Source organism: Heterodontus francisci, chromosome 13 (assembly GCF_036365525.1).
Source record: "Heterodontus francisci isolate sHetFra1 chromosome 13, sHetFra1.hap1, whole genome shotgun sequence".
Lineage (NCBI taxonomy): Eukaryota > Metazoa > Chordata > Chondrichthyes > Heterodontiformes > Heterodontidae > Heterodontus > Heterodontus francisci.
In genome coordinates, this window is record NC_090383.1 from 95,480,209 (window position 1) to 95,505,632 (window position 25,424).

Here is a 25,424-nt window from a genome sequence, read left to right on the forward strand (position 1 = left end):
ACAGAAGTGTGAGGTAATGCATTTGGGGAGGGCAAATAAAGCAAGGGAATACACAATAAATAGGAGGATATTGAGAGGGCTAGAAGAAGTCAGAGACCTTGGAGTGCATGTCCACAGGTGCCTGAAGGTGGCAAGACAGGTAGATAGAATGGTGAAGGCAGCATATGGAATTAGAATTAGAATTAGAATATTACAGCGCAGTACAGGCCCTTCGGCCCTCGATGTTGCGCCGATCATCTGACCTACACTATTCCATTTACATCCATATGTCTATCCAATGACCACTTAAATGCCCTTAAAGTTGGCGAGTCTACTACTGTTGCAGGCAGGGCGTTCCACGCCCCTACTACTCTCTGCGTAAAGAAACTACCTCTGACATCTGTCCTATATCTTTCACCCCTCAACTTAAAGCTATGTCCCCTCGTGTTTGCCATCCTCATCCGAGGAAAAAGACTCTCACTATCCACCCTATCTAACCCTCTGATTATCTTGTATGTCTCTATTAAGTCACCTCTCCTCCTCCTTCTCTCTAACGAAAACAACCCCAAGTCCCTCAGCCTTTCCTCGTAAGACCTTCCTTCCATACCAGGCAACATCCTAGTAAATCTCCTCTGCACCCTTTCCAAAGCTTCGACATCCTTCCTATAATGCGGTGACCAGAACTGCACGCAATACTCCAGGTGCGGCCTCACCAGAGTTTTGTACAGCTGCATCATGACCCCGTGGCTCTGAAACTCGATCCCCCTACTAATAAAGGCTAACACACCATATGCCTTCTTAACAGCCCTATTAACCTGGGTAGCAACTTTCAGGGATTTATGTACCTGGATACCAAGATCTCTCTGCTCATCTACACTACCAAGAATCTTCCCATTAGCCCAGTACTCTGCATTGCTGTTACTCCTTCCAAAGTGAATCACCTCACACTTCTCCGCATTAAACTCCATTTGCCATCTCTCAGCCCAGCTCTGCAGCCTATCTATGTCCCTCTGTACCCTACAACACCCTTCGACACTATCCACAACTCCACCGACCTTCGTGTCATCCGCAAATTTACTAACCCACCCTTCTACACCCTCATCCAGGTCGTTTATAAAAATGACAAACAGCAGTGGCCCCAAAACAGAACCTTGCGGTACACCACTAGTAACTAAACTCCAGGATGAACATTTGCCATCAACCACCACCCTCTGTCTTCTTTCAGCTAGCCAATTTCTGATCCAAAGCTCTAAATCACCTTCAACCCCATACTTGCGTATTTTCTGCAATAGCCTACCGTGGGGAACCTTATCAAACGCCTTACTGAAATCCATATACACCACATCCACGGCTTTACCCTCATCCACCTGTTTGGTCACCTTCTCGAAAAACTCAATAAGGTTTGTGAGGCACGACCTACCTTTCACAAAACCGTGCTGACTATCGCAAATGAACTTATTCTTTTCAAGATGATTATAAATCCTGTCTCTTATAACCTTTTCCAACATTTTACCCACAACCGAAGTAAGGCTCACAGGTCTATAATTACCAGGGCTGTCTCTACTCCCCTTCTTGAACAAGGGGACAACATTTGCTATCCTCCAGTCCTCCGGCACTACTCCTGTCGACAATGACGACTTAAAGATCAACAACAACGGCTCTGCAATCTCCTCCCTGGCTTCCCAGAGAATCCTAGGATAAATCCCATCTGGCCCAGGGGACTTATCTATTTTCACTCTTTCCAAAATTGCTAACACCTCCTCCTTGTGAATCTCAATCCCATCTAGCCTAGTAGGCTGTATCTCAGTAATCTCCTCGGCAACATTTTCTTTCTCTACTGTAAATACTGACGAATATTAGCCAAGGTATAGAATACAAAAGCAGAGATGTAATACTGGAACTGTATAAAACGCTGGTTAGGCCACAGCTGGAGTACTGCGTATAGTTCTGGTCACCACATTACAGTAAGAACATAATTGCTCTGGAAAGAGTACAGAGGAGATTTACAAGAATGTTGCCAGGGCATGAAAGTTGCAGCTATGAGGCAAGATTGGTTAGGCTAAGGATGTTTTCCTTAGAACAGGGGAGGCTGAGGGGTGACTTAATTGAGGTGTACAAAATTAGGAGGCCTAGATAAAGTAGACTGGAAGGACTACCCCTGGTAGAGATGTCAATTACCGGGGGCACAGATTTAAGGTGATTGGTAGAAGGATTAAAGGGAACATGAGGAAAAACTTTTTCACCCAGAGGGTGGTGGGTGTCTGGAATTCACTGACAGGAATGGTGGTTGAGGTAGAAACCCTCAATTCTTTTAAAAAGTACCTGGACATGCACCTGAAGTGCTGTAACCTGCAAGGCTATGGACCATGTGCTGGAAGGTGGGATTAGATTGGGCAGCTGTTTTTTTTTCGGCCGGCACAGACTGAATGGCCTCCTTCTGTGCCGTAATTTTTCTATGGTTCTATGAGATAGCAAAGGCCAATACTCAAAAGTCAATATTCGTACAGTATTCTCACAAATCATGTAATCTCTTGAATTCCATTCCGTATAGACGCTAATTTGACTTTCCTCTATGTATCCTGCAAAAATAGCATTGACATATTATCTGATCATTACTTAACAAGCCGATCCTTTCTTTTATCCAGAGTTTTAACTGCACTGCACACTTGAACAGCAAGAGTGAGTGAGTGTGCGTGGGGTGGTAGTCTAGAATCAAGGCCAACGCAAGATGAAGTGATGCAAAAGGTGTGCAATATTTAAACTGTGCAGCATCATTGCTAACATCAAATGTGCACTAAATTTTTTCAAGTCCTTTCGCTATTTTTATATTCCACAGTCAGATTTCAATGCTTTTGGCGATACGAGCAGAACGTACTTTAAACAGATCTTTGAATATAATTTGCAGTTCTAAACTATTTTCTTGACATTGGAAGATGTCGTTGTCTCAGTAAATTATTTTAGAAAGTATCTTATGTCCCTCTGTTGTCACTTCGAGCCAGCTGTATTACAAACATATGAATCAAGTCAGTATTCTTTTCAGACATTTCTTTGCTAAATTATAAAAAAAATACAATATTTCATTTTTTTTTAACCTGCAAAAAGCAAACACTGCATACACATATTTTTCAAATACCTCAAACTTTTCCAGAAGTTATAACCAGCCTGGACATGGACAGTGGCATGCACTGCAGCCTCACAGCTCCAGCGACCCGGGTTCAATTCTGGGTACTGCCTGTGTGGAGTTTGCAAGTTCTCCCTGTGTCTGCGTGGGTTTCCTCCGGGTGCTCCGGTTTCCTCCCACATGCCAAAGACTTGCTGGTTGATCGGTTAATTGGCCATTAGCAATTGCCCCTAGTATAGGTAGGTGGTAGGGAAATATAGGGACAGGTGGGGATGTGGTAGGAATATGGAATTAGTGTAGGATTAGTATAAATGGGTGGTTGATGGTCAGCACAGACTCGGTGGGCCGAAGGGCCTGTTTCAGTGCTGTATCTCTAAACTAAATTAAATCAAAAATTTCAAATGTTACTGTAGGGCATAAGTACTAGATTTTATTTTCACTTCCGGATAATAAGCCAATACACTAATTTGCCCCTACAAATCCAAAATATCGTTCATATCGCTTGTGATTTGGTACAAGCAGTAGGAAATTTTGGTTTTGATGAGCAAAATTACATCCAAAAATGGACATAAAATCAAAAACATTTGCCCTGCAATAGCTGAACTTTTTGTATAATAAATTTAACAGTTTAGCTTTTAATAATATGCCCTGGTGGTAGCGTAAAAAATACCCCCCACTTAAAAAGGTACTGGATAAGTATTTTCTGTTATTTCTTTAAATGTAAAATGTATTTATTATCCTCTCCTTCAGAGATTTACAACAATCCATAAGTTTTATAGCTATAGTACATAGTATTACAAATTCGTTACAAAATACAGATTAGTCCTCCAAACTCATAGTTGCTTAATTCAAATATACCCGTTAAAAATAAAGCTGGTGTAATGAAAAATAAGGCATAGAAAATTGCCAATTTGGCGATGTACAGAACACCTGCAACTAAATGGGGAAACTGAACATAGTAATTAGAAATGAGGGCAACAGACAGGACATGATTGGCAGTTAAATATTGCAGGCTAGAAAAGTCAGGGAAGGATGAAGGGGTGTGAAGTAACTGTGCTAATCAGAAATAATGTAATAGCAATAACAAGGACATAAATAACAGAGACTACAACAGAATCCATTGAGAGCCACAGATTGAGACAAAGAGCACAAACAGAGCACACACACTATTAAGGGTACATTATGGACCAAAGAAAGAAAAGGAAATGAAGAACTTTGTAGACAAATTTATAAAATGATTACAATATCAATCATAAACCCCAAAATAACTTGCCAAGGAGGAGTGAAAGATAAGAAAGGAATACATTTTTTACAGTGTGTACAAGACTGTTTTCTGACCCAATATGCAAGGAGCCCAACAGGGGGGGGGGGGGGGGGGTGGAGGGAGCAAGAGCACTGCTAGACCCAGTAATAAGAAATGAACCAGAGCAGATAAGTGAAGAAAACAAGGGAGAATATCTAAGGAATAATAATCACAATATCATAAAAGTTTAAGGTAATGATTGAAAGAGATACAGGTGGCACAAAGATCAAAGTAATAAACTAGAGGAAAACAACTATGAGGATATGAGCTTGTAGTCCAGGAAAATAAACTGGAGAAAAATATTGGCAAAGAGGTAGAAGAACAGTGAACGATATTTAAAGGAGACACCAATAGAGTTCAGAAGAAATATATTCCAGGCAAGGATAAAATCGAATCTGAAGAAAAAGGCATAAAACAAAATACACAAATAAAAAAGGTCAGGACAAGAGAATATTAGCTTAGGAAAGAAATAACGGCAATTAAGGCAGCACAGAGGAACTATGAACATGACATGTCAAAGAATATAGAAAGTCATCGTGAAGGTTTTATAAGCACGTAACACAAAGGAGAATGAAGTTAGGTGTAGAGCCACTAAGGGATGAGCAAGATAAACTCACAAAAGATGATACTGAACTGGCAGAGATACTGAATCAATATTTTGCCTGAGTTTTTGCTGGGGAGACCAAGAAGGATTTACAACAGTTGAGATGGAAAAAAAGGAAATACTAGACAAACTAAAGAAACTAACAGAGAACAATCCAGATGGATTGTACTTGCTGATACTCAAAGAAACTAGGAAGGAGATTGTAGTGGCACTAGTATATATAAAAATTCAACCAAAAATATAGTGACTGAGGACTAGCAGACAGCAAATATAACTCATATATTCAAAAAGGGAGACAGATCTAATTCAGGGAACACAAATATAAGAAAGCCATGAATAGATAAAGTAAGAATTTAGAAGGAATTTCTTTGTACAAAAGGATGAGAACGTGGAGGCTTGATGTATACATAAGAGAGAAGGGAGTAGAGGGATAGGCAGACAGGGTGGGGCAAGGTAATTAGAATGTGAGGCTCGCGTGGCATATTAACAACAGCACAGATCAGTTGGGCCGAACAGCCTGCTTCTGCGCTGTGGATTCTATATAATTCTGTGTAAATAATCTGATAAACATTTGAATGCTAAATTCCCAAACTGTATTACTTACATTGCTTTATTCAAATTAGTGTAAAAAGTGACTTTGAATTACCAGTAAACTGTACATACATACACTCTTCACCACAGACAGAACATTGTTGCCTATGACAAAAAGTCAACCGGAAATGTTAACCTTTCCTTCCTGTCTCTACAGATGCTGCCTGACCTGCAGAGTGTTTCCAGAATACTCCGTTCTTATTTCAATTTTCCAGCATCTGCAATATTTTACTTTTTGTTTTATTTACATCTCTACCTTTTCATCTTTTTACTGACAACTCATAATAGAAGGAAAACCCATCTTAAGCAAGTAACAACTTATATTTATATAGCCCCTTTAACATAATAAAATGTCCCAAGGCACTTCACAGAGGCAGTACAAAACAAAATATGACACTGAGCCCCATAGGAGATAATGTCAGATAACTAAAAGCTTGGTCAAAGAGGTAGATTTTAAGCAGTGTCTCAGAGGAGAAAAGCGAGGTAAAGGCAGACAGTTGTAGGGAAGGAATTCCAGAGCTTAGGGCCTAGGCAGCTGAAGGAACAGCCACCAATAGTGAAGCAATTAAAATCAGGGATGCTCAAGAGACCAGAATTAGATGAGCACAAATATCTCAGAGGGTTGTGGGGCTGGAGTGATTACAGAGATAGGGAGGCGCAAGGCCTGAAGGGATTTGAAAACAAGGTTGAGAATTTTTAAATCAAGACATTGCTTGACTGGGAGCCAATGTAGGTCATCATTAATAACATTAGTAGGTCCAAATAATTGCTGTTCAGGAGAGATCTTCCTTAAGTAATCTAATGCAGGGCTGTGCAACAGCCAGCATACTACTAATAAACATTTTGATTGCATCAATTTCAGAAATCTAACCTGTATTGTCCTGGTATTTCAGTCTTCCCTGTATCCAATTGCCTGGCTATTTTACACAGATTCAAAACATTTTTTTACATGATGAAAAGGTAAGGGATTAAAACCTAAATGGGCGAAGAAAAAAGTTAACAGGTTGACAAGAAAAAAATTCTCAAATTGAAAACTCCACCAAAGAATAGGTTTTTTTCAAACTCTCATCAGTGCTTATTTGGAATTTGTCTATTAACTAAGCAGAAGAGAACATCTGCGCTGGTTACCTTGCATGGTCAAGCTGCTGAGAAAGAGATGTGTTTTCCTGCCATTAAACAATTGACACTACGAATGCTGCTTTAGTAAGTCACTGATATAAAGGATAAAGTAGCAAGTGTGCTACAAATTAAAACATTAAAATGTGTAATGCATTTTTAAATAATTTTTTTAATTATTTATTCTCAGGACATGGGCAATGCTGGCAAGGTCATTATTTTTCACCCATTGTGTAGTTAGCCTAAGAAGATGGTGGAAAGCTCTCAATGAACTGCTGCAATTCTCATAGTGATGGTGTTCCCACAATGTGAGGAAATACCAGCATATTGGCCTAACTACAATGGGAAATACTGGTAATTGCTGATGCATAACCTGAAAAGAAAATTGCAGGTGATAGTGTTCTGATGACATTGTTGCTCTTCTCCTTCTCAATGGTACAGATTATGGGCTCTAAGAGATGTTGCTGAAGTAAGACTGGCAAGTTGCCGCAGCACATCCTGAAAGACATTACATATTGTACCCATAGTTCAGTGAGGGAGGAGGTGAATATCGAATCCAGGGGCACCAAGCAAGCGGACAGTTTTATCCTGGATGGGTCACTGACCCGAAGAAGGGTCACTGACCCGAAACATTAACTCTGCTTCTCTTTTCACAGATGCTGCCAGACCTGCTGAGTGGTTCCAGCATTTCTTGTTTTTATTTCAGATTTCCAGCATCTGCAGTATTTTGCTTTTATTATCCTGGATGGTGTTCTGCTTCTTGAGTGTTGTTGCAGATGCACCCATCCAGGCAATTGGTAAAGCACTCCATCACATAACAGACTTGAGCCTTATAGGCAATGAATAGGCTATGAGGAGTTAGGCAGTAAGTCACCCAATACAACAAAGAGAACCTAGTCTGTACTCTACTCTTGTAGCCATGGTACTGATATGGATGGTCCAGTGAAGCCTCTGGTCAGTAGTAACTCCCAAAGTGCTGATAATGGGAAATAAGATGACAACAAGGTTAGGAGAAGGTATTTGGATCTTCTCTTGTTGGAGATGGTCACCTGAAGACTGAAGATTGTCCAGGTCCGATTGTAGGTTGGCATGGACTAGTCCTTTCCCAGAGCTGTGAATGGGGCTAAACACTGTTGAACTGTCAGCAAACAGCTCCACTCCTAGCCTTACAAAAGGGGAAGATCATTGATGAAGCAGCTGAAGGTGGTTTGGTCAAGGACACTGCTCAAGGAACTCCTGCAGTGATGACCCAGGGTTGTGCTAATTGGCCTCCAATAACCAGGACCACCTCCCTCCTTTGTGTTAAATATAACTTCAGCTACTGGAGGGTTTTCTTATTGACCCATTCTGCTAGAGCTCCTTGGTGCCATATTTGATCAAAATTTGACAGCAAAGTGACGCGCACATGTAAATAGAAGAGAGTAGCTGGACATAGCTTCACATTTGTGATTCTCTACAGTCAATTTATAATCTCGAGCAAACCACTGGATGATATGCATCTGTACAGCAAGGAAGGAAGTGGGGACTGAACAATGAATTTTAGATAATCTTCTGCTCTGCTTAAATAGTGGTTAGCAAGTAATTTTGTTAGATCTGGTTGCTTGCCCCCTACTTGGCTAGATAATGGCATGCAATATGGAAAGAGGGAAAAGTTAAAAATATAACTGACATAATCTTCCAGCACCTTTAGTGGATAACCTCTTCCAGGAGTACTTCCTACACAACAAACATGCTTAAACAAATCCACAACTGAAATATATCTTTTAGGTTTTATCTAAGTTTAAAAATCCTAAAAATAATTCAAGCCATTAGACAGATTATAAACTCACAATAATAAAAGAAAAATACTGCGGATGCTGGAAATCTGAAATAAAAACAAGAAATGCTGGAAATACTCAGCAAGTCTGGCAGCATCTGTGGAGAGAAAAGCAGAGTTAACGTTTCAGGTCAGTGACCCTTCTTCAGAACTGGTGACCTGAAACGTTAACTCTGCTTTTCTCTCCACAGATGCTGCCAGGCCTGCTGAGTATTTCCAGCATTTCTTGTTTTTATTATAAACTCACAAGTATGTTAACACTGAACCAATGGAAAGATGGTTGTGGGCAACTATGGAAGTAATGCAAATAAGGGCAAATAGATTATTTCTAAAGTTTTCAAGATGAATCTAAAAGCAAAGCAAAAGGAGATTTAAAAAACGGTGAGCAGAACTAAAATGATAACTGGAGCTAGGATAGTATGGAACATAAAAAATGTCAAGCATTTATGTAAATAAATTCACAGCAAGTATGTCACAAAAAGAAAACACTGGGGCCTTGGAAAGGTACCAAAGGTAATGTCATCAAGTAACCAAGGGATAGTAAATATATTAAACAAATTCTTCCCTGCATTCGAGGAAATGGCCCTGGGCAGTCTACGCATCTATAGGGAAGTTGAGTTTTGTGGGTTAGGCAGACAGAGCAAGTTAAGAGAAGACAAAATAATCACTAACAGCATAAAGAAGATCAAGATGCAGGCCTGCATGCTAAGGTCATTAATAAAATGATTAGCAAAATCCAGCACATCCTTGATGCACTATACTTGGGGAATCATGAAAAATGGAAGGAATGCTCAAGGACTGAAACAACTCCAATTATTGGAAAGAATAACCCAAGAAAGCTTTCGGCTAGTGAGACCAAGTATTAGAAGGCATCCTGAAAGAGAAGACAATAAAATACTTAGAGAAGCACTGTATGGTTAGGTGAAAAGGCATCAGCATAGAGTTACAAGAGGGAAATCTTGCTAACAAATTTATTCAAGTGCTTCAAGGAAATGGCAAAACTTGTTAGCAAAAGATATTCTGGGGATGTATTTATATTTCAGCGTGGCTTTCGATACACAAAGACCATTAGTCCACAAGTTAGGAAGGCATGGGATAGAAGGCACGTTCTGAAGGTAGGTTGAAAGTTGGCCGATGCAGAGAAAGCAAAGCGCGATTCTGAGGTGGACCTGTATCAACATTAATATGACGGTTGCACAAGGTTTGGAGCTGGAGCCTTTGTTTACAGTACATCTAACGATTTGGATGGATCTGGGCACAGAAACAATACTGTCAAAAATCAAATAGAAGGTTCAAAATACATGAACAGACCAACCAAGTAAAAACATAATTACCTGAACAGGTTAGATATGTAGGCTGGAGAGTGGCAAATGGCATTTAATGCAAGTTAAGGAGACTGGGAAAAGAAAATAAATTATAAGACTATCAACTAAATAGCTTTAAAGATAAAGGATACAACCTAGGAGGTGGTTCTGTGGAAACTGGTGGATCGATCACTGAAACCAACAGCACAATGTGCGACAGCTGTTAAGAAAAGCTAACCTAACCTTGGGATATATAGTCAAAGGGATCGAACACAGATCTCAGGAGGTGACAGAGCATGTACAAGGCATTCCAATGTCCATATATGGAACATATTGAAAATTGGATTACCATACCACAGCAAGAATACACAGGCAGCGGAGAAAGGGAAATCAAATGAATATTTTGCTCATCTAGACATTGAAAAACATTGTGGGTGAGTTTAAGACATATGAACTATGGAGAGAGGTTAAAGAACTTGCAAATGTTGTTTTCTGGAAAAAAGTTCAGGAAAGATATTACTCATGTAGTCAAGATTCTGAAGGGAATACATAAATTGAATCTTGATAGTATGTTTGAGAGTTCCACAAATTCTGGAACTATGGCTGGAATTTTATGCCACCCCAACGAGCCAGATGGTAGCCCGGGGGGGTGGGGGGGGGAGGTGGTGGAGTAAAATGGAGCGGGAGGCTCCAGGAGGCCTCCCGACCGACTCCCGCCTCCACTCCACTTTACGTAGGGCGGGGGGGGCAGAAAATGGGCCGGCTGCCCCAGGCCAATCAAGGCCCTTAAGTTGCCAATTAATGGCCACATAAGGGCCTTCACCCACCTCCACGGAGATTTTACCTATGGCAAGTGGGCGTCCTGGAGCCGGGAAAGGCCACCCGGTGAAAGCTGTCGGCCTCTCTGCGCCCCGAGTGGGGGGGCGGCCTGACAATCAGGCACAGGGTGCCCAATTGAGGGCTGCCCCCACTTCCCCAACCACCCCCAGTACCCAAGACGCCCCCTCCCCCCAAACGACCACCCTTGTCTCGCCGAGGCATGACCAATTACCCCCAGTGAGGCAATCCTGCAAACTTACCTGCAGTCCTGGCTCCATGTCCTCAGCTGGGCTGCAGTCCCAACAGTAACAACCACTCCGAGTGGCGCTGCTGGCACTAAGAGTTGCCAGCCCGATGATTGGCCAGCAGTTCAATGAGGCGAGACTTCCTCCCTCAAGCAGGTCCTGCCTCTGAACAATTAAAGCCTGGGGACCCGTAAAATACAGGATGGATCCCCAGGCTAGGCGGAAGCGGATCTGCCACCGAATTTTACATCGGTGGCCAGTTCCCATCCACCCGACGTAAAATCGAGCCCCATGTGTCTCAAGCTTGGGAGAGGCAGGTGCACAAACATTTTAACATGTGGTGGTGAACAACTGGAATGGATTGCCCAAAGATGCAGTGAAGGCAGGTAGTGTGGAAAATGTTAAGAGAGAATTGCATTTGAGATGGTAAACAATTGTGAAATATGTTTTTGGACCAGCCAGATGGACTGCAGCTTCTTTTCCAGTTTGTATTTTCCTATGTTTCTAACATTTCATATGCAATATTGTATTCCACAATGGTTTTCAGTGCCTAGATGAGCAACATGCCACCAATGATGTCGTGCAAATTTGCATATGCAAATCATCTTGCCCTGGTAACAGTCACCTTCAACGACACTGAACGGAAATCTAAATGCTACAGAGGAATATTTCCAGAAATGAAAGTTCAAGCCAAACTCCCACAAAACGACGGTCATTTCATCTTGATAACAGAGACGCTAGGTGCACCCTGACAGTGACCTCCTGTGGCAATACTGTGCAACATGACCCCCTCCAACCTATCTCAGAGAAAAGCTAGACCACACGCTAAACTTCCATAACCACCTGAAGATTGGAGTCACCAAGATGAAGATCAGGGGCAACGTGGTCCAGAAACTGGGGAGCACAAGTTGGTTTGGATGCTAGGGATGGCCCGTGTATACGCTGTAGCTGAGCACTGTGCACCACACTGTGTATGGAACAGAAGTAGCCATGCTTGATTTGTTGATGACCAACTGAACACTGCAATGCAGTATACCGGTGGAACCCTCAAGTTGACACCAACACCCTGGCAGTCCATGCTGTCTCACATCGCTCCCCCATCCATCCGCCACAATGCCACAACCCTGCAAGAATTTCAGCAAGTCGAGGAAAACAAATGTCTCCCCATTCACCAGGACCTCAACAACATCCTTCAACTTCATCTAAAGTCATGCAAGTCCTTTTGGACCCACTCACTTAACCTTCAACAATGCAAGTCCTTTTGGACCCACTCACTTAACCTTCAACAATGCAACACCAAACCTGGTGAAGCTTCGAAAGCTGAATGGAGCTCAAAAGAAGTCACAAGCACCTCATGAAACACCCAACCCAGAATATCCCTGGTTTCAAAAATTTGGGAAGCTCATGGACAAACTCTGAACCACAACCACACAAACCATGGCAGATGCAGACACTTGATATACCAATAGAAAATAAAAACTCTCCAGTGTGCGACTGTGCTCACCCAGAACAGACCATTGAACATATATTGACTTGATGCCCAATTCACAAATACAAAGAAGGCATCACAGCAAAAACTCAACTACTCCTGATGCAATTATCTGGTTTAACCAGCTGAATGTAAAATTATAGTTAAATAAAAGCAAAATACTGCGGATGCTGGAAATCTGAAATAAAAACAAGAAATGCTGGAACCACTCAGCAGGTCTGGCAGCATCTGTGAAAAGAGAAGCAGAGTTAACGTTTCGGGTCAGTAACCCTTCTTCGGAACTGACAAATATTAAAAATGTCACAGGTTATAAGCAAGTGAGGTGGGGGTGGGGCAAGAGATAACAAAGGAGAAGGTGTAGATTGGACATGGCCACATAGCTGACCAAAAGGTCATGGAGCAAAGGCAAACAATATGTTAATGGTGTGTTGAAAGACAAAGCATTAGTACAGAAAAGGTGTTAACAGACTAAATATTGAACAGCAGCAAGTGCAAACATGAAAAAAAAACCAGTGGGTAAGCAAACTGAACTAGCTAAGATTAAATGAAATAAATGCAAAATAAGGGGGGTTGTAAAAAATGTAAAAAAGAAAAAAAGAAAAAACTAAAAATGAAAGTAAAATGGGGGGCTGTCATGCTCTGAAATTATTGAACTCAATGTTCAGTCCGACAGGCTGTAGTGTGCCTAATCGGTAGATGAGACCCAATATACTTGTTGAATACACATACATATTTTGCAGAGAAAAAGGTGTAATCATAAGACGGAGTTTGCTGACAACACAACCAGTAGGTGGCACAGTGCTTGCACATACACAAATGCAGGCTCTTCAACTGGAACGTCAGTGTCTGCGACGTTCAGGCAGATGCCAGGATTAAAGATGGCACTGCTCAACTTATCACAGGAAATGCTCATGGGTATATCGTTCTAGCAAACTAACCTTACATTAATAATAAAAACAAGAAATGCTGGAATCACTCAGCAGGTCTGGCAGCATCTGTGGAAAGAGAAGCAGAGTTAACGTTTCGGGTCACTTTGTGTATGTGCAAGCACTGTGCCACCCAGTGGTTGCGTTGTCAGCAAACTCCGAAGAAGGGTCACTGACCCGAAACGTTAACTCTGCTTCTCTTTCCACAGATGCTGCCAGACCTGCTGAGTGATTCCAGCATTTCTTGTTTTTATTTCAGATTTCCAGCATCCGCAGTATTTTGCTTTTATTTTAACCTTACATTAAGTTGGGTGACGCCCAGTAATATGCTACTATGTAGTTATAGGATAATAACTGTAATCCTCAGATCCATTTAATATTCCAGTAATCCTATTAAATACAAAAGGAATTTTATGATTAAATTTACATTGGAAGATAGTGAATTAGAAAAGAAAATTGGGCAGAGCATAAAATGTGCTGCCAATTCCTTATTGTGATTTATTTATATGACTGACCAGGACTGATTTCAGCCGAACGCAGCTACTAGCTCCCGCCCCACTGGCCACTGTCCCCCCTCGGCAACTCGCTTTCTCCCTCTCCTCCCAGCAGCCGCTCCCCACTCCCCCAACCACTCGCTCCAGACCTCGCTGCTCCCCCCACTTCCCTGGCTGATTGTTCCCCGCTCGTGCAACCCTCTCTCCGGCTGCTCGCTCCCCCGCACCGCACCACCCCACCCCCCCAGCTGCAAGCTCTGGGCAGCGCCACTTCCCTCCTCACGCCCACGTGCTCCCACGGTTCATCAGTCTCCACGCGCCGCCCAAAGAAGCAAGGGGTGACAGGGCGATGTAGGAGCGACTAGCTGAGAAGAGGGAAGTGGCGTGGCCTCGAGCTAGCAGCTGGGGGGGGGGGGGGGGGCGAGAGGCTGGAGAGTGGGGTGGCGCAAAGCGAGGAACAACTGGTCAGGGGAGAGGAGGGGAGCAGCGAGGTCTAGAGCAAGCGGCTGAGGGGAGGAAGCGTCGAGGCCTGGAGTGAGGGGGGTAGAGCTCCAGCCTCAAAGTTTCCCATTCAGCCGCTTCCTCCAGCTGAGTGAGGGGCTGGATACCCGATGACACTTTATCACGCATGCGTGAAGATGGACCTGGCACGGATTCGCCAAGATGTTAGAGCTGCATGATGCCATCATTCCGCGCATGCACCACTAAGTCCTGGCAAGATATAACTGCGCATGTGCGCAGCTTGGTGCACGCTGATGACGTCAGCAGGCCAGTGCAGTCAGGAATCACTTTGTAATCATAACAGTCTGAAACTGCACAGATCATCTTTTGTTTGAAAAAACTCAACACCATTAAATACAATATTTGTATTTCCTAGATTTCTATCCTCTTGCTTTGAGAAATCATGGCAAATTCAGAACATTGATGGGTAGTTTGCAAAACAATATAATTAAAAAGAGAATTAATGTTGATCATTCATCTATCTCGATTTTCTTCTGTGTGCCCCCTCAGTTCTACATATTTCCCTCTAAATGGGCAGTAGGACAAAGTGGATAACCGTAGATATCTGCATGACTGCAATCAACGATTATTGGCCAAGCAAAGCAACAGCATCAGTTTACCATGGCCTATTCCAAAAGGCACTTTTCTACTTTGTAGCTGACACAATCCAGATCAGGAGCTCACTGTGTTGGCAAATGTAGGTGTGAAACGAGTAAAGAGTGTTGGATCACAAGATTGATTACTAAACTGCCCTTTTCATGCTGGCAATACCCATACAAAAAAATTCAAAAGCATCTAATATGGCAATGGGTACACAATATTAATCATAACCCTTAAAAATTGTCATTGATACATGTGCTTCAACTACGGCGCAGTGGTTAGCACCGCAGCCTCACAGCTCCAGCGACCTGGTTTCGGTTCTGGGTACTGCCTGTATGGAGTTTGCAAGTTCTCCTTGACCGTGTCAGTTTCCTCCAGATGCTCCGGTTTCCTCCCACATGCCAAAGACTTGCGGGTTGATAGATAAATTGGCCATTGTAAAAAAAAATTGCCCCTAGTGTAGGTAGGTGGTAGGAGAATTGAGGGAAGGTGGGGATGTGGGATAGGAAAATGGGATTAATGTAGGATTAGTATAAATGGGTGGTTGATGGTCGGCACGGACTCGGTGGGCCGAAGGGCCTGTCTCGGTGCTGTATCTCTCTATGACTCTACAACAATAAGCTATTGAACAGTAGGATTCAGATTCACACCCATGGTTCCCCACAGTGAATCTCAAATATGCCAACATGATCAGCCACTGTATGGAGGCTTGAAGAATGCAGTCTTCCTAAAGCACTCAGGTCCTGCTCTTGTCTATGGAAACTGCTTACTATTCCAGGATCATCCTGGAATGCAAGAATAACCCCCAGCTTCTTTTCTCTGCTGTAAGCCATCTTGTTAAACCCCTCTCCATTGTATACTCCACCTGCACCTTCAACAAGTGTAAGGTGCTCCAAGATTGAGACAATCAGCTGCCTATTGCACTTACCTGGTTCCACTTTTTAAATCATCTAATCATAGCCAGACAAATCACCAATAATGGCTTTCCTTCCCATTCTCACAGTTACCTCTAGTGTCCCTCAAGGATCAATCCTTGGACTTCGATTTCTCATTTCTCAACCCTATTCCCACTAAATAGCTGACCACTCAACTTCCCTTCCTGGCTCCCACATTAGCTGATATTGTAAATGGTTCTCTCTCTTCAGGTTCAGTTCTCTCCTTCAAAGCTGCCATCATCACCCCTCTCCTCACAAAACCAACCCTTGTCCCCACCATCCTTGCAAACTAACAGCTCATCTCCAATCTCCTTTTCCTCTCCAAAGTCCTTGATCATGTCCCAAACTTGTGCTCATCTTTCCCAGAAAACCAAGTTTGAATCGCTCCAATCAGGTTTCTGCCCCTGCCGCAGTACCAAAACTGCTCTCAAAGTCACAAATGACATACTATGTGACTGTGACAAAGGCAAACTATCCCTCCTTGTCCTTCTCGACTTGTCTGCAGCCTTTAATACAGTTGAAAACAGCATCCTCCTGCAACACATCATCACAGTCATCCAGCTGGGTGGGGCTGCACTCGCCTGGTGCCATTCTTACCTATCTAATCAAAGCCAGGGAATCAGTTCTCAATGGCTTCTCTTCCCACTCCTGCAGTTACCGCCGGTGTCCCCCAAGCACAGCTTCTAGTACCAGTTTAAAACTTTTGTTCCATCAAGTATTAGCATAACATCTTGATCAAAGGCCATTTGCAATCTTTGTAAAGTACCAAATTACTGCCCTAAGTAAAACAAACGTTCTGAGTATTTTTCCTATATACATGCAGTCACAACTATGAATTTGCAGGAAAAAGTAGATACTGGAGCAGCTAACATTCAAAAATAGTTTTATTTCATCCCTAATTAACTTCACACTTAAATGTTACTCTCAAATTTTTCATCAATTTTATATGTTAAAAGAATTTCATTTTTTATAAATGAAGGAAAAAAATAATCAAAACCACAAAAGAAAACTACAACACAGTAGCAATTGCAGACACCCAGCTACAAGCTGGGCATGAATGGGAGCTTAATATTCCAGGCTGTAAGGTTTTTAGAAAGGACAGTGAAATAGTGAAAGAGGCAGCAATATTGCCGAAAGACAATTATTACAGTAGTTGAAAAAAAAATCACTAAGTGTGAGCAAGCAGTGGAAACATCTAAGGCAGGATTAATAGAAAAGGATGCACACCTCTGGGAGTTCTCGATCAAACTCCTCACAGAAGTGATGCAGTAGGAAGGTGCCTAAATATTGAGTTCAGAGAAGCATGTAGCAAAGACAAAGCAGTTATACTTGGAAATCTTAATTTTGAGATAGACTGGGGGATGCAAAACAGATCAGGTAATGACAATGTTATGGCTAGACTGTATCAGGATGGTTTAATCAAAACAATATTTTTAGAACCCTTAAGTGAAAAAGTCAGATGAGATTCAGTATGAATAACAAGCCAGAATTCATTTATAAATTTGACTTAAGGGAGCATTTGCAACCAGTGACCATAACATGATAGAGTTTGGCGTTAATTTTGAGAAGCAGAAAGATGTACATAAAAAATGTTTTTAACTTAAGTAAGGCTGACTATGAAGGAATGAGACAAACTAAACCCTAAACTGGGCTGCACTGTTAACAGGTAAACCTCCAGAAAGAAGTGTAAGATATTTAAAACAAAAAGTATTGAGACAATAAAAGACCACTAAAGACTCCTATTCAAAAGAACAAATATTCCACTTGTATGGTGAAGCAACCATGGTCAACAGATGTGGTAAAATGTAGTACAAACCTAAAGGAAGTGACTTACACAAATGGCAAGAAAAGTGGGAATCTAACAGACCAGAAGAAATATAGAAAACAACAAAGGACACAAAGAAAACATTAGGAGCTGCAAAAAGGGAATATGAAAACAACTTGCAGGTAATATCACAGAATCATGGAATGGTTATGGCACAGAAGGAAGGCATTCAGGCCATCGTGTCTGTGCCAGCTCTCTGTAAGAGCAACTCAGCTAGTCCCAAATCCCCATCCACTCCAATGCCTTCACATCCTTCCTAAAGGATTGTGTCCCAAATTGGACACAATACTCCAGTTGAGGATAAACCAGTGTTTTATAAAGATTCACCATAACTTCCTTCCTTTTGTACTCTACACCTCTACTTATAAAGCCCAGGATCCTGTATGCCTTAATAACGGTTTTCTTGACCTACCCTGGATTTGCGCACATATACTCCCAGGTCCCTCTGCTCCTATACCCGCTTTAGAATTGTATCCTTTATTTTATATTGTCTTTCATCATTCTTCCTGCCAAAATGTATCACTTCACACTTTCCTCCTCACAGTTCACAATACTTCCAAGTTTTGTGTCATCTGCAATCCTTCCAAGTTGTGTCATCTGCAATATAAAGGCTAATATTAGGCAGATGTGGGCCCTTTAAAGACAAACACAGGTGACAGCATAATGGATAACAAGGCAATGGCAGATTTATCAAACAAGTGCTTTTTATCTGTTTTCACAGTGGAGGAGAATAAAATATCAATGATTAAAGAAAACTAAAAATAATTTTGGAGGAGGAACTTTTCAGATTCAACGTAAAATTAAAAAAATGTAGACTATGATGGAACAGATAAATCTCCAAGACCTGATGCGTTCCATCCCAGGGAATTAAAAAGGTGAGGAGATTTCAGAAGCATTAGCTATAATCTTTCAAAATTCTCTTGATGGAGGGAGGATGGGAGAAGAAACAAAGTAACTGCAGACCTGTCAGTTAGTCTGTTGTGGGGAAGCTACAAGTATCTATCATTAAGGATTGAGGGACTCAGCATTTGAACAAATGTGAGCTGCTAAGAGTTAGCATGGTTTTGTTAAGGGTGTCACGTCTAACTCTTCTATTTGCATTTTTTGAGAAGGTCTCTAGTATGTTAGATAAGGAGGTGTCTATGGATTTATCTATATGGATTTTTAGAAGACATTCAATAAGGTTTCACACTAGAGACCATTACCAAAAATGAGCGCGCACAGAATTGGATGGAGCCTTTTGACTTGTGCCGGAAATTGGCTCGAAGGCAGGAGACAAAAGAGATTTAAAGAGTACGAGCTCTGAATGGGCCAATGCGACCTATGGTGTTCCAGAGCGAGCTGTTCTATCTAGAATTACACAGAATATACACTACAGAAGCAGGTCATTTGTCCCAACAACTCTATGCCTGTGTTTATGCTCCCCTCGATTCTCCTATCCTTCCCCATCTATCAGCATAATCCTCTACTCCCTTCTCCCCAATATGTTCATCTAGCTTCCTCCTAAATGCATCTAGAATACTCACCTCAACTACTCCCTCTGGTAGTGAGTTCCACATTCTCACCACACTCTGTGTAAAGAAGTTTCTTCTGAATTCCCTATTTGATTTCTTGGTGACTATCTTATATTGATGCCCTCTGGTGCTACTCTTCTCCACATTTAGATACACTCTTTGTGTCTATCAAAACCTTTCGAAATTTTAAAGACCTCTATTAGGCAAATTCTCAAGCCTTCGCTTTTCAAGAGAAAAGGGACGCAGCCTTTTCATATTTTCCGGGCCAATATTTATCCCTCTATCAACATAATTTTTTTTTTTAAATCAGATTATCCAGTCATTATCACATTGTTGTTTAGAAGGTATTCAGGAAAGAAAGGAGATGGGGGCTGGGGGTGGGGGGAGGAGTTGGGGTGGCACGGGGTGTATTGATTGATAATATTACAGTGCTGGAGAGAGAAGATATCCTAGAGGGTTCAATGAAAAAATCTATTTGGTTAGAATTAAGAAACAACAGAGGTGCCATTACATTACTGGGTGCATTCTATAGGACACCAACTAGTGGGAAAGATTTAGAGGAGCAAACATGCAGGGAAATTACAGAGAGGTGCAAAAACTATAGTTATAATGAAGGACTTTTATTATCTTATATAGACTGGGATAGTAATTATGCAATGGGCAGAGACGGGGAAGAATTTCTGGTGTGTTCTGGAAAATTTTCTACAGCGGTATGTTTCCAGCCCAAAGAAGGAGGAAGCATTGCTAGATCTGGTTCTGGGGAATGAGGTGGATCAAGTGCCAGTAGAGAAACATTAAGGAGACAGTGATCATAGTACTATAAGGTTTAGGTTAGCTATGGAAAAGGACAAAGAGCAATCAGAGTAAAAATAATTAATGGGGGATGGCCAATTTCAATGGTGAGAACACAGATCTGGTCCAGGTAAACTGGAATGAAAGATTGGCAGGCAAAACTGTAGCAGAACAATGGGCTAACTTTAAAACTGGGGTAAAGTTGAGGTACATTCCCACAAGAGGGAAAGGTAGGACAACCAAAGCTAGAGCTCCCTGGATGACTAAAGAGATAGTAAGATGAAGCAAAAAAAAGATGTCAGGTTGATTATATAAGTGAGAATCAGGCTGAACATAGAAAATTCAAAGGGGAAGTGAAAAAAGAAATGAGAAGCAAAGAGAGTTTGAGAAGAGGCTGGCAACTAATATAAAAGGAATCCAAAAGTCTTCTTTAAGCATAGGATAGTAAAAGGGTAATAAAAGGAGTCGGCCGATTAGGGACCAAAATGGGGATCTAAACGTAGAGGCACAGGGCATGACTGAAATACTAAATGAGTACTTTGCATCTGTCTTTACCATGGAAGACGCGCCCAAGTCATAGTGAAAGAGGAGATAGCTGAGATACTGGATGGGCTAAAAATTGATAAAGAGGAGGTATTAGAAAGGCTGGCTGTACTTACAAGTTGATAAGTCACCAGGACAGGATCAGATGCATCCAAGGATACCGAGGAAAGGATGGAAATTGTGGAGGCACTGGTCATAATCTTCCAATCCTCCTTAGATACAGGGATGGTGCTAGAGGACAACTGCAAATGTTACATCTTTGTTCAAAAAAGGTTTTAAGAATAAACCCAGCAACTGCAGGCCAATCAATTTAACCTTGGTGGTGGGAAAGCTTTTAGAAACGATAATCCAGTCACTTGGAAAAGTGTGGATTAATTAAAGAAAGGCAGCACAGATTTGTTAAAGACAAATCGTGTTCAACGAACTTGATTGACTTTTGTGACAAAGTAACAGAGGGTTGATGAGGATAATGCGGTTGATGTGGTATACATGGACTTCCAAAAGGCCTTTGATAAAGTGCCACATAACAGGCTTGTGTACAAAGTTGAAGCCCTTGGAATAAAAAGGACAGTGGCAGCATGAATACAAAGTTGTCTGAGTAACAGGAAACAGACAGCAGTGGTGAACGGTTGCTTCCAGGATTGAAGGTATACAGTGGGATTCTCCAGGGGTCGGTACTAGGATCACCGTCTTTCTTGTTCTAGATTAATGACTTAAACTTGAGCGTACAGGACACAATTTGAAAATTTGCAAGGACTCAAGATTTGGAAGTACTATGAGGAGGATAGTGATAGACTTAAAGATAGACAGGCAGGTGGAATGGTGGACACATGGCAGATGAAATTTAGTGCATAGAAGTGTGAAGTAATACATTTTGGTATGACGAACAAGGAGAGGCAATTGAAAATAAAAGGTATAATTCTAAAGTGGATACAGGAAATGAGAGTCTGGGAAGTGCATGTGCAGGTTAAAAAGGCATATGGAATTCTGGACTTTATAAATAGAGGCAGGGAAGTTATGATGAACCTTTATAAACAAACCACTGATTTAGTCTCAACTGGAGGACTGTGCCCAATTCTGGGCACCACATTTAGGAAGCATGTGACTGCTTTAGAAAGGGTGCAGAAAAGATTTACGAGAACGGTTCCAGGGGTGGGGGAATTTAGCTTCAAGGTTTGGTTGAGAAGCTGGGGATGTTCTCCATGGAGCAAAAGGGATTAAGAGGAGATCTGATAGAGGTGTACAGCTTACAACAGGTTTAGATAAGGGATACAAAGAAAAGCTGTTCTAATTAGCTAGTGATACAAGGACTAGAGGACACAGATTTAAGGTTTTGAACAGGAGATACCCGGGGGGGGGGGGGGGGCGGGGATAGGAGGAAGCACTTTTTTTTTTAAACGCAGCAAGTGGTAATGACCTCAAACTCACCAACTACGAGGGTGGTGTGTTATGATCCCCGTGGAGATCAACAAACCAAAAGAACAGAATTTACTGAAAGACCTCAATAAAAAAAGGGCAAGATTTCACTTTTATAAATTTTACTTTATCAAGACAAAATCAACATAAATTAAACATAAATTCACAGTCAATCACAGAATTGTTACAGCACAGGAAGCGGCCAATCGGCCCATCATGTCTGCACCGACTGAGTGAGCAATTCATTTAGTGCCATTCCCCCACCTTCTCCCCACAACCCTGTACTTTCTTCCTTTTCAAATAACTATCTAATTCCCTCTTGAATGCCTCAATTGAACCTGCCTCCACTGGCAGCGCATTCCAGATCCTAATGACTCACTGTGTGAAAAAGTTCTTCCTCATGTCACCACTGCTTTTTTTGCCTATTACCTTAAATCTGCATCCTCTCGTTCTTGATCTTTTCACAAGTGGGAACACTTTCTCCCCAACTACTCTGTCCTGACTGCTCATGATTTTGAAACCTCTATCAAATCTCCTCTCAGTCTTGTCTTTTCCAAGGAAAAAAGAGTCCTAACTTCTCCAATCTATCTTCATAAATGAAGTTCCTCACCCCTGGAACCATTCTAGTGATTTTTTTCTGCACTCTCTCCAATACTTCACATCTTTCCTTAAATGCGGCGCACAGAACTGGACGCAATACTTCAGTTTAGGTCAAACTAGTGTCTTATAAAGTTTGACATAACTTCCTTGCTCTTGTACTCAATGCCCCCATCAATAAAGCCTAGGTTACTGTATGCTTTATTGACCGCTCTCTCATTTGACCTGTCCTGCCACCTTCAATGACCAATGCACATGTATGCCCAGGTCCCCCTGTTCCTGCACACCCTTTAGAGTTGTACCCTTTATTTTATATTGTCTCTCCATGTTCTTCCTACCAAAATGTATCACTTCACATTTCTCCGCATTGAACCTCATCTGCCACTTGTCCGCCCATTCCACCAGCTTTTCTATGTCCTTTTTACGTTCTATACTATCCTCCTCCCAGTTCACAATGCTTCTAAGTTTCATTTCATCCTCAAATTTTGAAATTGTACCCAGTACACCACGGTCTGAGTCATCAATATACATCAGGAAGAGCAAGTGTCCCAACACTGACCCCTGGGGAACTCCACTACAAATCTTCCTCCAGCCCAAAAAATATCCATTAACCACAAATTAATCAGATACAACAAAGATAAATCTCACTGATTTACTCAGCAGTCCACTCAGCATATTTTGCACCTGTTACAGCCACAAACACCTGCAGAATTCTGAACTTCTTCAGGTAGATCTCCTGATCCAGTCTTCCAAGATGCAGTCCCTGATTTTTATCCGAAAGCAGTTGCCCTGCACTCCCAAACTCCACAAGGATAGTCTCCACCAAAACTGCACACCACTCCAGACTTCCTTAATTCTGCTCACAGCAGCTTTGATGGCTCCCACCAGTATTACCTTAAGTAACTGAAAACAGCTAGATTTGCTGGTGGCCAACTCCCAGATTCAGCTTTCTCTCTCTGCAATTTGTCTGTCCAACAGACTGCAGCCTGCTTCAACTCTGCAATCTTCTAATCTGAGCTTGGCTAGCTCTAGTCACACGCATCTGGTCAAATAACTCTAGGTCTTATCTGGTTCCAACCAGTTCTCACTCCTATCAGAAATCAACAAGTCCTCTGTTCAGACAACAGTCTGCACATACTCCTGCACTGGTCTTCTAAACCACGGGATTCATCATTTACTGTATTAACGTTTTCCTGACAACAATTTAGAAATACAGCAAGTTTCATCATAAACATTTTAAACAAATAGCTTATTACATACTGTACAGGTTACATTTTCACATTCCACAATTATACATATATTTACAAATTCATAAGGGTTTAACCAATTAGAAGGAGCAGGATTCAAATATCATAACTCAGAGCTTTCCTTCTCTCTTACACCCCTTCTTTAAATTCTGGACAGAGTATCAGCAATGACATTGTTTTCACCTGCAACATGCACAATTTTTAGCGTAAACTGTTGTAACATCAAACCCCAGCGGAACAGCCTAAGGTTCTTAGTTCTGAACTTTTCAAGAAACACAAGTGGGTTTTAGTCTATATAGATTAGTATTTCCCTCTGACTGTTGGTTACATATACATTAAACTGCTGTAGAGCCAGTACAAGACTTAAATACACTATCTCCATGGCAAAGTACTTTTTTGATGCTGATTAAGCTTCCTAGAGAAATAGCTAACAGGCCGTTCCATACCAGCACCTTCTTAGAGCAGCACCGCTCCTATCCCTACGTCACTATCGTTTACAGCCACCTTGAATGGGGCTGCAAGAACTGGTTCCTTGATCAAATGGCCTTCAACTTCTTAAATGTCAATTGGCATGATTCTGACCATTCGAACTTCACATTTTTCATTAACAAATTAGTCAATGGAGTACAACTGTGCTGAAATTCCGAACAAATATCCTATAGAACCCATACATACCCAGAAATCTTAACACTTCTTTCTCTGTCTCGGGTACAGGAAAGTCTATTGCTACCTGAACCTTGAACTCTCACGGAAGCATCTGACCTTGACCTAAATAAATATGTCCTAAATAAGGAAGTGACAAACCTGCTCTTTGCCAGGTTTATGACAAGGTTAGCTCTGGCCACCCTGTCAAATACAGCTCTCAAATATCAGACATGATCACTCTACATGTCGCTGTACACCAAAAGATCATTGATGTACAAAACACAATTACTCAATTCAGCAATCACATGATTGGTTAATCTTTAAAATGTAGCTGGTGCATTTTTCATACCAACTGGAATAACTTTACATTCGAACAGTCCATCTGCTATCACAAAAGCAGAAACTTCTTTGGCTTGGTCATCAAGGGGACTTGCCAATATCCTTCAAGCAAATTAATCTTGCTAACAAAGGCCGAGTTTCCCATCCTATCAATACAATCCTCGCGCCTTGCGATTGGACAAAAGTCCATCTTAGTTATCACATTAATGCTTTGGTAATCAATGCAGAATCTTTGAGAACAGTTTTGATACCAGAATAACAGGAGAACTCCAACTACTGGATTCAGTTATATCATGACTTCACATTTATTGAACCTCCTCCCTGACACTGGCCAATTTGCTGAGATTGAATCTGCAGGGTTTTTATTTAGTTGGTTTAGCATCCCCTACATCAACCTCATGAACACCTGGAGAAATATGACCTGCCTTATCTGCGCATACAGGCTTATAGTCCCTCAATTGGTCAGCTATGTCTTTCCTCTGTTCTTCAGGTAGCAGTTGTAGCACCTCATCCAGACCCTCCAATACCTCTGCATTCAGCAGCTTCACCACAGGAGGCTCAATTTCAGAACTCTTGTCCCAGGCTCAACTGGTTCATAATGTGCACCAGTATCAGCATTTACATTCTCTGCCAACTGTGCTACACCTACGAGCTGACTATGCT

General features: G+C 41.7%; 1 protein-coding gene across 4 annotated transcripts in view; it reads right to left on the reverse strand.

Moving 5' to 3' along the window:
• The window catches only part of ppm1ba (protein phosphatase, Mg2+/Mn2+ dependent, 1Ba), a 181,373-nt gene that overhangs the window by 116,013 nt on the left and 39,936 nt on the right, over nucleotides 1-25,424 (reverse strand). Inside the window, exon 2 of one of the 4 annotated variants that reach the window (XM_068045213.1) lies at nucleotides 3,113-3,330. The exons of 2 other annotated variants lie outside the window; for them this stretch is intronic. The gene's annotated coding sequence lies outside the window, so the exon portion shown is untranslated. Of the gene's footprint in view, nucleotides 1-3,112; nucleotides 3,331-18,080; nucleotides 18,266-25,424 lie in introns of all 4 variants that reach the window. One more of the 4 variants, XM_068045214.1, reaches the window with a different exon arrangement.